Raw genomic sequence first — 15,614 nt, 5'->3', positions numbered from 1 at the left:
AAGGCAGCCTATCCACACATTAAGGAATGATTTCCAGAAGTGCTGACCAAGTACGGCAAACATTGTGGTATGATAATTAAACGATTTTCTCTTATCGTGACACTATACTATTTCGCTAATGATTGTTTTCTCATCTTGGAGGCGAAAGTGAAATTCTGCGAGATGGATTGTAACGCGTAATTGTAACAGGGCCACAATTTGTGTCGTTTGAGCATACAGAGAGTAGTCCGGAATTCCTTACACTGAACAGTGCTACATCCTTTGAATTGAGCACATACGCAGTGATGTAGCAACAATTCAGAGGTTGTATCTCGAATCAGCTTATTAAATATTCGAAAATATTCATGCGTGTCTGTTGGCGTTATGTAAAAGTCACTAAGATGAAAACTGAAACAGCTATGCCTAAAAGCGCATTAGTGCTCTATACCTATGTTTATGTTAGCGTTGTTGACACCGTGTGAACTGCTCGGGTAATAAGTAAAGCATAAACAGCAATGTTTATATACTTTTATTCCTCCATATACAAGATACGAAGATTGTTGTATATTTTGAATTTGTATATGGTGTCAAAAATCAAAAGTTTTGTACACGGAACTTTCATTATGAATTTATATTCTTGGTGTGATAGTCATTTGATATTAGAAAAAAATATTCCTTTAATATGATGGTGACTGCAAATTTTCTTTATATTAAGTTATCATTACCATTTTCATCATACTTTCTATGCTTTCAGAACTTCCAAAAAGCATGTTGTTTTTATTTTGTCTAAGTTATTTCTATGAAATAATAAAAATGATAAAAAGGGCACACACAACTCGACCCGTGCGCTATGACACACACTTTATAAAGTTGAATGGCGTGTGTTCATTTCAAACTTGCGATTGATTTTCAAAAATGAATTGCGTGTTAAATTATGCAATAGCGAACATCTTCAGTGCCTTCAGCGCTTTGATTTATTATATCGTACAATATGTTGTTTTTCAGGTTATTGACTTGTTAATTGAGTTGGTTACTTATATATTAATTCACATATTTACATCTTTTTTTATAGAATGAGTTTATGTTCTGTATAGATTTGGGTTCAAGTATTTACGTTGAAAAATAAAAATAACTTTGAAAAAGGACCATTATCTATTAAATGTAAGTCATGTGATGATTCATATATCGTGCATAGGCGCCACCTTATGTCCTTCGCTCCACCTCCTTGGCATTGGCTCCGTCTCTTTTGGAAAAATACAAAATTATCTAATAGATCTGTATTTGAATAAATTCGGACGCACGACGTAAACCTTCGCGCAGAGATTTGACAGGAATTGGTTGTGAAAGCAAGGAACGAAAACTCTGCGTGGAGATTGGCACGACGTAGTTCTCATAAATCCGTCGTTCTTCCGACGCTGCCCGAAGCCAGTCTCATGTTTGCTCGTGAATGTTTGGATATCGTGGTGGGAAATTCACATGGAATATATTGCCGCAAAAATAACAAGAAATATCTTTAAAAAAAGATATACGGCGTTGATAGTTCAATGAATGAGATCAAGGATAGCGAATGTCTTTTTCTGTGCAGTTCTTAGCTGCATCACGCGCAGTACGGGATGTTACGCGGAGTTTTCGCGGCTTATTTTACATTATTACATATTGCTGATCATAAACCTATAGATACAAAACAGAAAACCAAAAGAAGAATGGAAGTGAAATTAAAACATATGAGTCAACCGGCCACACGCGAAGTATCCGTATTTATAGGCGCGTTCTTCGAACAAATCTGTTATAGTGGTTTGTCGGGCATTGCTATTTGATTCGATTATTAACAGTATCGTGAATCATCGCGCTCATGCTTAATACATTAGTCAATATGGTGGAATAATTATTGTTAAATTAATCAAAAATAATATGTATCATTGTTTTGTTGAAAACACATTAAAAATCTATTATTGAAAAACCATAATTATATTGCTGAATATCTTCATATAACATATTTCTGGTCTAAAGAAAATCCCAGGACACCTAGTTCACGGAAAGCGTCTTTATTATATAACGATTATTTTACTGGCCGCGAACTCCGGTGATGACCTTTATATAAACTCTGACATTCACATTCTGGCCGCGAAATGACCCGATACCTCGCGGGTTGAAATGCAATGCATTAAAGTGAGGCCTCGCTTACACTGCTCTTTATACTTTTACATGTTAACATGTTACAGGAATACGGAAGTAAGTACTACATATGAGAACATAGCCTTTAAGTATAAACGCTTTTGCGCTGACAATCCTCTGAAAATAAAAGGTGCACGCACAAACTGAATTGATGTCGAGAATTGAGTGTAAAACTGTTCTATCTATTAAGCCTTTTCATTTGAGATAAAATTGTTTCATGCAGTAAAACAGTGTTCAAAATACGCGGATATGTTTCCAATGTTCTAGTGGTATACTCAAATCAGCCAATGGAATAAATGAAGTGTTTTCATTCGTACCTAGTCGCGGGAAATTTTATTTAATTTTATTGGACACTTACAAAGGTCAGGTAAGGTGAAAAGCTGGCTTAATACAGCTACGCCGAAAAACGAGCATGTTGTACCTCGTTAAATTTATGTTACCAGTTACCAGAGACTTGGAGGATTCTTGCATGTACCGTGCGTAATCGCATATTGTTATAAAATTGGGATTAGTAAAAATGCTTACGAAAAAATGTATAGCCTAAGTACCTTAGCTATTATGTTGATGTTAAATGTCTCAAAATCGACAGTCGTCAAACGGGTTACAACGCAATAATCCAGCAAACCTCACTGAGACAGACATTTAAAGGGGCATTTTCACGCTTTGGTAAATTGACAAAATTGAAAAAATTTGTTTCAGATTCGCAAATTTTCCTTAAAGTTATGATATTTGAGAGGAAACAGTAATACTGAATATTTACCATGCTCTAAAATATCCATTATGTGCATCTTTTGACGATTTAAATACCTGAAAATTATAAAGCGTTGCAACGCGAAACGATTGAGTCTTCACACAACTAAGCACAAAACACAACACGTTTTGCATTGGGCAAGGCTTGCGATCAGTTTATTGACAACACACATCCACGAATATTACATATTCGTATCATATAGCAATAAAGTACAATCGTAGTACAACCTTAACAGGACAATTTTCGATCTATAAATTATATAACAAATTATAACTATAATGTGTATACATCACTTCTAGTATTGTGTCCTTAATTGGTGTTTTCAAGGCCAGGGTAAAAACCAGAGATAAAAATTCATCAGAAGCCCAATGTAAAATAACTCTGGAAAACTGTACCTGAAAACAACCAATATTAACATGTAACTTAACATTATGTCACACAAACATAACATGTCATTTGAGCCAATTTACTACTAATGCGGTTCGAATTTTAAACAAGAAATATCTTTAAAAAAGATATACGGCGTTGATTGTGGTTGGAGTTTATGGAAGGTAAAGATTTAAATGAATGCGATCAAGGATAGCTAATATCTTTCTGTGCAGTTTTTAGCTGCATCAAACGCAGTACGGGATGTTACGCGGAGTTTTCGCGGCTTATTTTACATTATTACATATTGCTGGTCATAAACCTATAGATACAAAAAAGAAAAACAAAGTCAACCGGCCACACGCGAAGTCTCCGTACATATTTTAAATATGTATACGCGCGTTCTTCGAACAAACCTGTTTGAGTGGTTTATCGGGAATCGCTACGTGTATATGATTCGATTATTAACAGTATCGAGAATCATCGCGCTCATACTTAATACATTAGTCAATATGCTGCAATAATACATTAGTAAATATGATGGAATAATTCTTGTTAATTAATTAAAAATAATATTTATCATGGTATTGTTGAAAACACATGAAGAATCTATTATTGACATGCCATAAAATAATATCGCTGGATATCTTCATTTCACATCTTTCTGGTGGTAAAGAAAATTCTGGTTCACCTAGTTCACGCTATAGCGTCTTTATTATATAACTATTATATAACTGACCGCGAACTCCGAACAGCACAGAAGGTCTGACCTGTATATAAACTCTGACATTCAAACACACTAACCGCGAACTGACCCCTTATACCTCGAGGGTTGAAATGCAACACATTAAAGTGAGGCATCGCTTCCACTGCTCTTTATACTTTTACATATAACATGTTGACAGGATTATGGAAGTCAGTACTAAATTTGAGAACATGGCCTTTAAGTACACAACGTTCTCGCGCTGAAAATCCTCTGAAAATAAAAGATGTACGCACAAACTGTATTGATGTCGAGATTGAGTGTAAAACTGTTCTATCTATAAAGCCTTTTTATTAGAGATAACACTGTTTCATGCTGAACACGCAGTAAAACAGTGCTACAAAGACGCGGACATGTTTCCAATGTTCTAGTGGTATTATCAAATCAGCCAATGCAGTCAATGAAGTGTATTCATCTGTACTTGGCCGCGGGAAGTTTTATTTGAATTATATTGGACGCTAACAAAGGTCAGGCTAAGGTGAAAAGCTGGCGTATTCAGCTGACGCCGAAAAAGTAAAAGTTTACTGATCGAAGTCTAGCGTAGAACTGACCAAACAATGAACACCCCGTGCAAATTCCCGCCTATGTCCACCTGAGTGACCATCACTCACGTGACAACCACACGCATGAACGAACCGCACATATACCTGTTTTGTGCGGTGCGTTATGTTTAGACATACGTTCTGTGCTATACTCCGTAACGCACAGAACTGAAAAGTCTTCACACAACTAAGCACAAAACACAACACGTTTTGCATTGGGCAAGGCTTGCGATAGAACAAAAACAAAGGTTAGTAAGGTTTAAAATTCGAACCGCAAATCAATTATAATTTCAATTGTCTAGTGATAAAAAGCTTTTTGTCTAGAGAATCATCAAAGTACTCATCTTTAGCCCTATCAGACTTCCATCGACAATGTCGCTTCAAACATCACTAAAACACGCCCTTGGCGTTAGCTAGTCTTAATAATTACATTTATATAACCAATAACTGGTTTGAACAAAAAATCATTCATCTGACCAATTTGCTAATTACATATTTGTTAATAAAACGCCATATGGGAATTTGTAGTTGTACATTTTGCGATTATAATATCCGGACCATTCGTATACATGCCAGTATTATAATGGCGTACATTAATAACAAAGTGATTATATTTCAATTGTAGGTCATTACAATGAAACTCACTTAATTTGTTAATATGCATGATACATGTACATGCATAACCCAAAAAATGATCAATCAATGAAAACAGCGGAATCTCCTTATATCAAACACAATGTTTGTATCATCTCTAATGAATGCACATGTACATAATACATCTTTCTTGTGAGATGGTTTGAAACACACACGCTTTGAAGCTTCTTATAATAGTTTGTTAAATCTTTCTTTGGATCATGTACACTATTAATAGAATGGATCCATTTAATACTGTAAAACACAGATGTAAAAAACGTTATTAGATTTCCTCGACCCATCAATTGAGCCATGTACATTACTACTGATATATGTTAGGCTGGCATGGCGACTACATTTTCTTCACAGTATTTGAAATGTGCACATGAAGAATTCTTTTCTTCACCGTATTGTCTGCTCTTGATTGTTCTAAGTATTTACTTAGCCATTCTGTCCGCCATCTAATCTCTTCGAAGCCCATGCAAGCCCGAGCCCTCTAATCGCTCCTTCAGAGTACCTCTCAAAACATTTCCTGTCAAACATATTAACTATACATCAATAACTGTATTGTGATATGCATCTTAACGCTATCTTATTTAATGATAATCTAGTGTTACCAAAACAACCTGGAATCATACAGTCTCTACCAAACTTATTGCAATATTTCACAATATCTATAAAATGTCCGTATGACAAATCAACATTAGCCAATAAGGCGAACTGCCCCTTATTGGAACAACCACAGGTGGTTAGCGTGTGGCTATGATATTAATTAGTGAAAACATCATTTTGAATGATAAATAATCATATTATAACGAAAAATTAACTTTTCTGAAAAAAAATATTTCACTATCAAATATATATATAACAAGGTATGCAACTCAAAATCACCCCATAACGGGGTGCATCGCTTTGAACAGCCATATCTTCATCAATTGTGCAGCGATTTTCACGATCTCGGTCTTATTCAACGCAGAAATTAATTTCCTTTCTGGAAATGTATATGTCTTGCAATATTTTTACAAATGCTGGGTCAACTTTTAAGAAATAACACGATACACAACACGCATGACCCAGTTGACAGTGATCATGTATTCTTTATGAATGAAATCTACAGTTGTAAAGACACACCTCCGCATTGGACCAATGAAATCACTCGTATGTTTAAAATGTCAGTTAGTTGAAATGTATGTAAACAAAGGTTTCAAACGGCGCTGGACAGTTAGTCTTGATGCAGAATGTAACGACAAGAACGGTAATAATGTTTTTTCATACGTTTTATTGAATTATGGTATCGAACTACATGAACTTTGTAGGGAAGTTGCCCTTTACTCCGTGAAGATTTCAGTCTTAAAGACAGCATGATCACTGTCAACTGGGTCATGCGTGTTGTGTATCGTGTTATTTCTTAAAAGTTGACCCAGCATTTGTAAAAATATTGCAAGACATATACATTTCCAGAAAGGAAATTCATTTCTGCGTTGAATAAGACCGAGATCGTGAAAATCGCTGCACAATTGATGAAGATATGGCTGTTCAAAGCGATGCACCCCGTTATGGGGTGATTTTGAGTTGCATACCTTGTTATATATATATTTGATAGTGAAATATTTTTTTTCAGAAAAGTTAATTTTTCGTTATAATATGATTATTTATCATTCAAAATGATGTTTTCACTAATTAATATCATAGCCACACGCTAACCACCTGTGGGAACAACAAGGATGCATTTTGCTTTCTCCGATATCATCTTATTGATACAGATTGATATCAACCTAGTTTCTGAACTAACCAGTTTACATTGTTTCCCCATATTGAACTAAGGCACCCACTGCCTCTTTTCATTGAATCCAGTATCCACACAACAGATTAAAATCTAAAGCTATTTCTTTTGACTACCATTCAATAATATACATTTTACATTTTATTGTCTGAATACACTTTGATGTACGAATTTTGCAAAGCATTTAAAACATTTCATATAACATAACATCCGGGGACCATAGCATACTCTCTGCTCTCTTCATGGAGCATCTCTGCTCACTTCCGGGAGCAATCTACTGTGCTCTATGTCCACTTCCGGGGACCATAGCAAACTCTTTTTGCTCACTTCCGGGAGCAATAACATACCTTTTCTAGCCGTATGCAAGGCATTTTCTTGATCATAAGAAATTTTACTTACGTCATATTGAACGACGGAATACTTATCCGGTTAATCTTGAAAACCAACTTCCGGTGGCTTAATGTATTGACTTCATATAAAATCACAATATGCATTACCTGTTTCGTTTATAGAAACACTGGCAGTGTACCTCCTTGATTTTAACAGTGTAATATAGTAATCACTTCCAGGAATAACTTGTCTCTTTTCGTCAATAATCTGTTCACTTCCGGGAACAGGTTGCTCTTTTTATTAAGATCATGTACATTCCAAATTTCTCATTTTCGGGTCTCAAAGACCACGAGTACATACCTTTACTCTCTTCGTCAATGGAATAAAACAAATTGAAAATAAATTTGCTTTTTTATTTTTATGAAAATCGTTAGCTTGACAGTCATTTCGCCTATATCTACATTAAAGCTACAACTTTCTATAAAACCATCATAAACCATAACTTGTGGTACTTGCATCAGCAAATATATTACACAAAAACAACTGATTGTGTTTGAATCTTTTCGTTGATTAACTGCCTAGTGCTTTCTTTCCATAATCTAAGTTTGGAAATAGCTTGCAACGTTACAATAACGGGAGCTTTCCAACTAGCTCTGGTATTTATGCAATTGTATATATGCATTGTTATCACAAACTTTATTTACAATCACACTCTGAAAGGAAATTATCTGCCCTACAAGACTAGCTATTAATTTATCTTTTGGTACAATTTTTTCTTTCGTTTGATAAATAAGATAGATCATCGAATCAATACTTTTTTCTAGCCTAGCTACTCAATTTTTAATTATGAAAAACTGCATTTTATGCATATCGATCACATGCCCGAGCCATTCTACTCTCTGAGAAGGAATCAAAATACTGTTTCTTCAGCCAGTTAACATCCAAACTCGTCTAGTCACTAGCATATAATGTTTTTTTTTTTTAAATATTCTACACTGTGATGTATGCCATCATCACAAAAGCAAATAACTATTTTAAGTCAATTTGACGTAAGAATGCTAGTACACCTCATTTTAGTTTTAACGAGTTTTACTAAATATATGATCGGCTGTTATCGTGCCAAATATAAACTTATAACAACCTAACATTGCCTGCTATTCTCTTGATAGCTCAAACCACACCGTTCGTGAATGTATCGATATCATGATACGCTCCTCTAATATCGAAAGTAGAACAAATAAATAAATATATGATCGGCTGTTATCGTGCCAAATATAAACTTATAACAACCTAACACTGCCTGCTATTCTCTTGATAGCTCAAACCACACCGTTTGTGAATGTATCAATATCATGATACGCTCCTCTAATATCGAAAGTAGAACACATAAATAAATAATAATTTTAAATATATCGAGGCCTCCCATTCTTATTAAATACGACTATAAACGTATTAACGGGCGTATTAACAGCATGATAAATGGCACGTGGGTTTTCAGTCTACTAACCGACAAACTTCCGGTAACAATATTATTTTTTTTTTATTCTATGAATTTTTTCTTTTTGATTAATTTCTATACTATGATCCTTTTGATCAATTGCTCCTTTTATCTCTTTCTGTACGTTACCGTTTTCCGACGGAAAAGGAAACATATAACCGCAATTTACTACATCTAAAATGTAACAACCATCCGTAGCCTGCTAAAGCTTGGCTACATGGGCTTTCGTTCTTTTTACCGGCGAGCTTCTAGCATCAATTTCTTTACTATGATCCTTTTGATCCAGTTTTATAATAAGATCCTTTTGATACATTGAGACAGATCTTTTTGTACGTTACCGTTTTCCGACAGAAAAAATAAACTTATAACCGCCATTTACTACATCGAAAATGTACTTACTATCAGTAGTCTCCTGCTACTTAACCGCGTGGGCCTTCCTTCAACTTACCGGCGAACTATACTTGGATCCTTTTGATCACGTTCGACTTTAGGAACTTTCTGTACGTTACGTTTTCCGACAAACACGAAACTACCCATTTTCTGATAACGGGGTTCTATACATAATTAACTTAACTTATTGGTCGAGCTGTTTGCTGAACATCCAGCTGCTCCTTTCCGATGACCCGGTTCGCCACATGCGAAACATGGTCCTGTGCGTCTCAATGGTAATTGAGTTTCAGCCCCTTGTGTTGCGATGTTAGATGAAGCTTCCGGCTTCTGATATGACCCGTCAAGAGCGCCGCGTGGCGTTATGTTTCCGCCTTTTTATATGCCATCGCCTATACCTTGTATTTTTCTGCAAATAACATTACGTCATCAGACTCGTAAAACATTTACAAATATACATATAGAATGTATACAACACCACAAAGAATAGCAATTTATTCCCCAGTAAGTTCGAAAGCTTTTGTCGTGTTCTACCATTAATGAACTGTGAATTTTCGGTCACGTGCCATCAATATTTCTATTTGTAAATTGATCGGCTTTCTCTTGTGCTGAAATTGTTACTTGAAATATACATTGTTTCAACTCTGTTACTACTTCGTAACACTCGATACTATGCTCGAGATTCAGTATAACGGATTTAACAGATTTACGTTTCTTTTAGCACTTATCTTTTCTATGATGCGTTCCAAATCTTGCAGCATGGACACCTTGTGTTCTGCTAAAGTCGACAACACGATGTAGGATTTGTACACGAACACAAGTTTACTGATCGAAGTCTAGCGTAGAACTGACCAAACAATGAACACCCCGTGCAAATTCCCGCCTATGTTCACCTGAGTGACCATCACTCACGTGACAACCACACGCATGAACGAACCGCACATATACCTGTTTTGTGCGGTGCGTTATGTTTAGACATACGTTCTGTGCTATACTCCGTAACGCACAGAACTGAAAAATAATTTGGAGAATTCTGTTGTTGTTGTATTTTTTGATACTACGAGGATTGCATATATAAAGTGAAAAATACGTTTGGCATGTTATGAGAGCGGATGGTCTAGTGGATAGAGCTGTAGACTTTTGCCCCGTGGCTCCAGGGGTCAGTGGTTCGAGCCCCGTTGAGGGTAACTTTTTTAATTCTTTATTTGTATTCTTGTTTTTTTTACTGGCGATTTTAAGACCCAAAGTAAACATTTATCAATATAAAGCATTTAATGACAAACTTCAAAACATGCCAAAATCTGTGAAAAGGCCCCTTTCAAGGGTCTCGAATTCGCAGTATATACATAACTGTGCACTCGGTTGCGTACATGACTGATAGCCTTTCTGACAAGGCCCATAATTCATCAATTGGCTTTGTTTTCTGATCATAATTGTGGCCCAGTCCTTAAGGTGATATACTTAACTAATAGTAACCAAGTCTTTTCAAATGCGTTCGTGTATGCATATTCGTTTATTATGCAATTTATCTTGTTATTTTTATTAAATATCCTTTTTGTTGTAAGTTGTGCTTTTTGCTTTATCAAGCTATACTATACAATGTATTACATTGTAATTATGCATTCAGACTAAAATTTAGGGTATTAAACACCGTCCACTTTTGTATAAAAGATGAAAAATTATAGGCACACATCAGTGGTGGATGCGTTTAAGTAAAGGCACATGGTATAAGCACTTTCTTTTCGGAAAAAAAACATATACAGCAGCCGATCCTTTGTACACCCGTCGCACTGAATGAATTGACAAGTGTGTTTCAGAGTTTATTTACAGGTCCTACTGGCCTCTTCACGAGGTTATAGTAGCCCGACCTGCCCCTGTGACCTCTCAGGGGAGAAAGATTAATTTAGAGCCAAAGTAGGTCAAATTTACCCCGGTTTCCCGGGTATTCGCCAAATAATTTAATTTTTAAGAGAGTTTCGTGCACGTTGGCCAATGAGACCTTAATGTGCTATCTACCGTAAGGTGGTGATGAGGTGCGGAACTCGCCGAGCGTCCCGCACACTACTAATGTACAAGACACCCAACGCTACCCACATCCCATCACCACCCGGTAAGTAAGACCCGGAATACACACACATAGCGCTCTCACACCCCCACCCATAACAGGTGAACAGGTTCCGGGTCCCTTGATGGTGATCTGTGTATGGTTGTGTATAGTATGTGGTATGTGATTGTTGTGCATTTGTCTGGAGCGGAAGAGGAGGTGTCTGTCGGTTATTTACGGTCGTCGGTCAGTCGTGAAGGGCCGTATATCGTTGCAGTTCCCAGATCGCAGAACACGCCGCCCCCGCACAAGCGCACCCACGCCGAGCGAGCCCGAGCCCCCCCGCGCCCGCATACAGCCCCGGCCCGAGCACCCAACCGCTGAAGACCCTCGAGACAAGCACCCTCATCCACCCTCTCGCTGCGCGCGACAACAGATCAGTCAAGAACCAACCATGGAGCCCCCCAAATCCCCACCCGGAGTCACCATCGTTCTTTCCCACCCGCCTGCCAAACATCCAGATCATGTATCAAGCTGGGATGTATTTATTTTGTAGTTATGTTATATTTGCTATTATAATTGGATAGGTAAAGTAAATAAATGATCTAAAAATGCCGTTGTTATATCATATGATTTATTTATGTTTTATATTCATTTGCAAAACTCATAGTATTATAGTTTATGTCCTGTATTCTAGCTTTTATTTACCCAAGTGTGGTTGTTGTGCTCTCCGCCCCATGAGAGGTGTTAGTGGGGGTTCGAGCAGGATACAGGAAACGCCCCGATTCCAGAGGCGCCCCTGGTTCTTTTAAGTGCCCGGTGTATAGCACCGATACACTGCACCCCCGTTTAACGTCCCTCGCGGAGGACATATTAGTACATAGTGTTTGTATTGGTATTTATATACATGTGTAGTTTTGCTGTCTTGTGTCATATCTTGCGGTAACGTGGGCTCTCTCTGTTGCTATTTGGTGTATAGTTTGAATGTTATTGCGAAGGGCAGGCTAGTTTTTGAAAGATCATGTATTTGATGATAGAAGAAAGGGACTATGTTTGTTTGATTGGACCGAGATGACTAGTTCGTTGGGGGGGGGGGGGGTAGACAATTTCTTTGTAAATTCTTTCTTATTGTTGTGTTAAGTGTCTTGTGAGACTGTGGTATTGTAAGGGCCAGACTGGTTTTGATAGGTCATTTATTTGATGAAAGAAGAGAGGGGTTGAGTTTGAGATGATAGTAAATTTGGTATTAGGGAGAGCGCACACGTTATTGTTTCTGGATATAAACGCTAAGACAACATTTCTATGTGTTTTTGTAATATGCCAGGTTAGTATAGTGGTCTGGTCTGGGGCATGTCGAGCTATGGGCTCGATCCGGCTACATAGGAGAATACAATGGTTAGTGTACAAATGAACAGCAAACAGTGATTCTTTTAAGTACCTTTCAAAGAGGAACGGCATTAAGCGTCTCTCGCTGAGGGTATATTAGTATATAGTGTTAGTATTGGTACATATATACTTCTGCTGCCTTGTGTCATATTTTATAGTAGCTTGGGCTCTCTCTGTTGCTATTTTGGGTATTGGTTGTATGTTGTTGTGAGGGTAAGACTAGGTCTTTGACAGATCATGTACTAGATGATAGAAGAGAGGGACTGAGTGTGTGTAATTGGACCAGGATGACTATTTTGTTTGTGGGCATAGACAATTTCGAGATTTTCTTTCTTCTTTCTGAGGTGGTTGTCTGTGGCACTGTGGTGTTTTAAGGGCCAGACTTTGTTTTTGATAGATCATTTATTTGATGATAGAAGAGAGGGACTGTGGTTATGATAGTTTGGTATTAGGAGAGCGAGCACTTTACTGGTTCTGGTTATGTATGATATCAGAGGCAGCAGTCCTATGTTTTATTGTGGCTATTACAATGGTTAGTAATAAATGGACTGCAATTAGTTATTCACATTTATATACTGGGAAACAAATATAAAAATTATCATTTCTTTTCTTTTCTTTTTTTGGTAAGCTTGGGTGGGTCGTGTCGACAGAGCCACAGTGCGCGGGGGGCGCCTCACTACCCCAGCCGACACGCTCCATCCAACATTTTTTAATATAATGCATATATAAAATACATGATTGTGATATTTACATCTAAAGGGGTTTCTCTATTGAGGTTTCTCTATTGAGTTACCTGAGTGCGCACTTAATGCGGCTTCCGTCTCTGTGCGGAAGTGTAGTGTCTGCGTGCTTTCCCCAATACAGTCGTCGTCGGCTGCTGCGTGCTGGGTGCAGCGGAATTTTTTTTAAAATACCGAGGACCAGCACAGGGGGGGGGGAGGGTCTCGCGGAACCCGGATACTGTTAGCCCGATTTTTTGGTTTTCAAAGGGGGGATTTAGATTTGTCCATATCGTTACATACCCTTCCGTCGTTATATTAAGATAGTGATGTTGTTTTTATACTGGGTTATAATGTGTAACCTATCTGCCCTTGCCTGTCCGCGGCGTCGTCACAGGGCACAGACCGGGGGGCCCCACGGAGATCATCGGTGAGACCCGTCGGCTACGCCCTGCGACGGGGTAACTATAGGTCGGCTGTCATATCCGTGCCACGTTCGGGCCGTGATACTGCCGTAGGTTCCTTCTGGGCGGGCCCGGGCGAGCGGCCCCATGGTGCTCACCTGATGTGACCCGTCCTCCGTGCCCGCCCAGGGGACCCCTTTATGGCCATAGTCCACGGACAGGGTCAGGAAGACAGGGTAAATGTTATATAGTTACCTAATTGTTTTTTATTCTGGCACCGGAACACGCTTTATTCGCACTTATGTAAGGTACGCGATTTTGCTTATACGCATTTTGTTTTGCTATTTCGGAGAAGCCTAAGGGAGGTAATTTATGCAAGAAGACGCTATATTGATTAGTATGCCCTATTGTATCGCTTTATTTTATAGATTAAGTGCAGGTATGCATCTAGTTTTAAAATTAATTTTAACATGACAGATTTTGAGAAGCTGAATGGTTGAGATTTCGAACGTTAGTGGGATGTGAGCTTCCATATATGTTTTATGTTGCAGGGGAGGTAATTATAAGCTGTTAAAGTCCAAAGATGATTCTTTTTAACATATATTTGTGTTCGTTTTCAAGTCAGAGGTGAGTTAAAAGATGAATTACTATTAGTATTTTAGTCAAATGGGTATTGGTACAGTTATATGGTGTTCATATAATAAATTATTGCTGTGGAGCTATACTGTCAGTTTTAAAATGGATTTCACAGAAGGGGTATTTAGTAAGAATACCTATTTCGATCGGTCTAGAATTGTGGGTTGAAACATTTAATTTGCCCGGTATTACCATCGCTATTTCTTGCAATTATAATTTAGACGAGCAAACGTTATAAAGATTTGTATAGAGCTTATACGTGCCGGCGTACTGAGACTGTTTTTATTTTTATTATACAATTACTTTTCCTGTAACTGAGTTAATTAAGAAAGTTAATTTTTAAACTGGTTTTCGTCTCAGGATATATGTAGTAAAAATAACTATAGGGGTTTTAATTGTTCGTATCATTGTGGGATTCCTATATACGTTCTATTATCGGGGTTTGTTTACACTTCATAAACTGGTAGAATTTGTAGTAATAATGTTTTAAGATTTCGAATGTTCGTTTAATGCGATTTTCCTTATAGCCAAGGGAGGTAATTGTAACACGCCAAAAACTCAAAAATAGTCCTTTTCATACATATTTAGGTTTGTTTTCAAGATATAAGGGAACAAAAACTTAGGTTACTATTAGTATGAGGGCAAAGGGATATTGTTACGGATATATGATGTTTGTATAAATTCTTTGGGTTAAGCGTTATATATTATTATAATATTTCCTTCTCACCGGCGTCTCCCCCATCACCGCGGCGTCCCATACGGGATTCTTGCCTTCAACAGTCACAATTGTGTGCGGTCCAATGTTTAGATTGTTAAGGAAACAATGTATCTTGTGTATTTACACTGTAATATTTATATTTTATTTTAATAAAGCATACGCATTGGAAGCTCGCTTAGCGGAGTATTTTAACTGTATGTCTAATGTGCGATGTAATTAGTGTATTTATATTTTATTCAGATATCCCGTGTCTCGCAAAAATTTGAAAACATGTTGTCTTATAACGGATCCGATCTTGTTCGGAGGCATTAACAGTAGGCGGCGATCAATTTTTACAGTGATATTGTTATATGCTGCTATTATACCTGCACTTAGTTCTAGTCTTTGGGCCGCGTGATGAGGGCATATGATGAATTGACAAGATAAGTGCTTGTTTGTTTTAATCTTCAACTGGCTCAAAATGGTTCTTTGATGTAAATATGACTCTTCTATATCATTAT

The 15,614-nt window shown here is 37.3% G+C and overlaps 1 long non-coding RNA gene across 1 annotated transcript; it reads right to left on the bottom strand.

The window, feature by feature from the left end:
- Nucleotides 1-3,031: 3,031 nt before the first annotated feature.
- Nucleotides 3,032-10,216, bottom strand: LOC127877766 (uncharacterized). Its single transcript, XR_008048601.1, has 2 exons — nt 9,395-10,216; nt 3,032-5,741 (listed from the first exon to the last, which is right to left on the bottom strand). It is a non-coding gene; the product is annotated as an uncharacterized LOC127877766 (long non-coding RNA).
- Nucleotides 10,217-15,614: the final 5,398 nt, after the last annotated feature.

This window comes from Dreissena polymorpha, chromosome 4 (assembly GCF_020536995.1).
Source record: "Dreissena polymorpha isolate Duluth1 chromosome 4, UMN_Dpol_1.0, whole genome shotgun sequence".
Classification (NCBI taxonomy): Eukaryota; Metazoa; Mollusca; class Bivalvia; order Myida; family Dreissenidae; genus Dreissena; species Dreissena polymorpha.
Note: the sequence above shows the minus strand (reverse complement) of the source record. Positions and strands in the feature narration are given on the sequence as shown.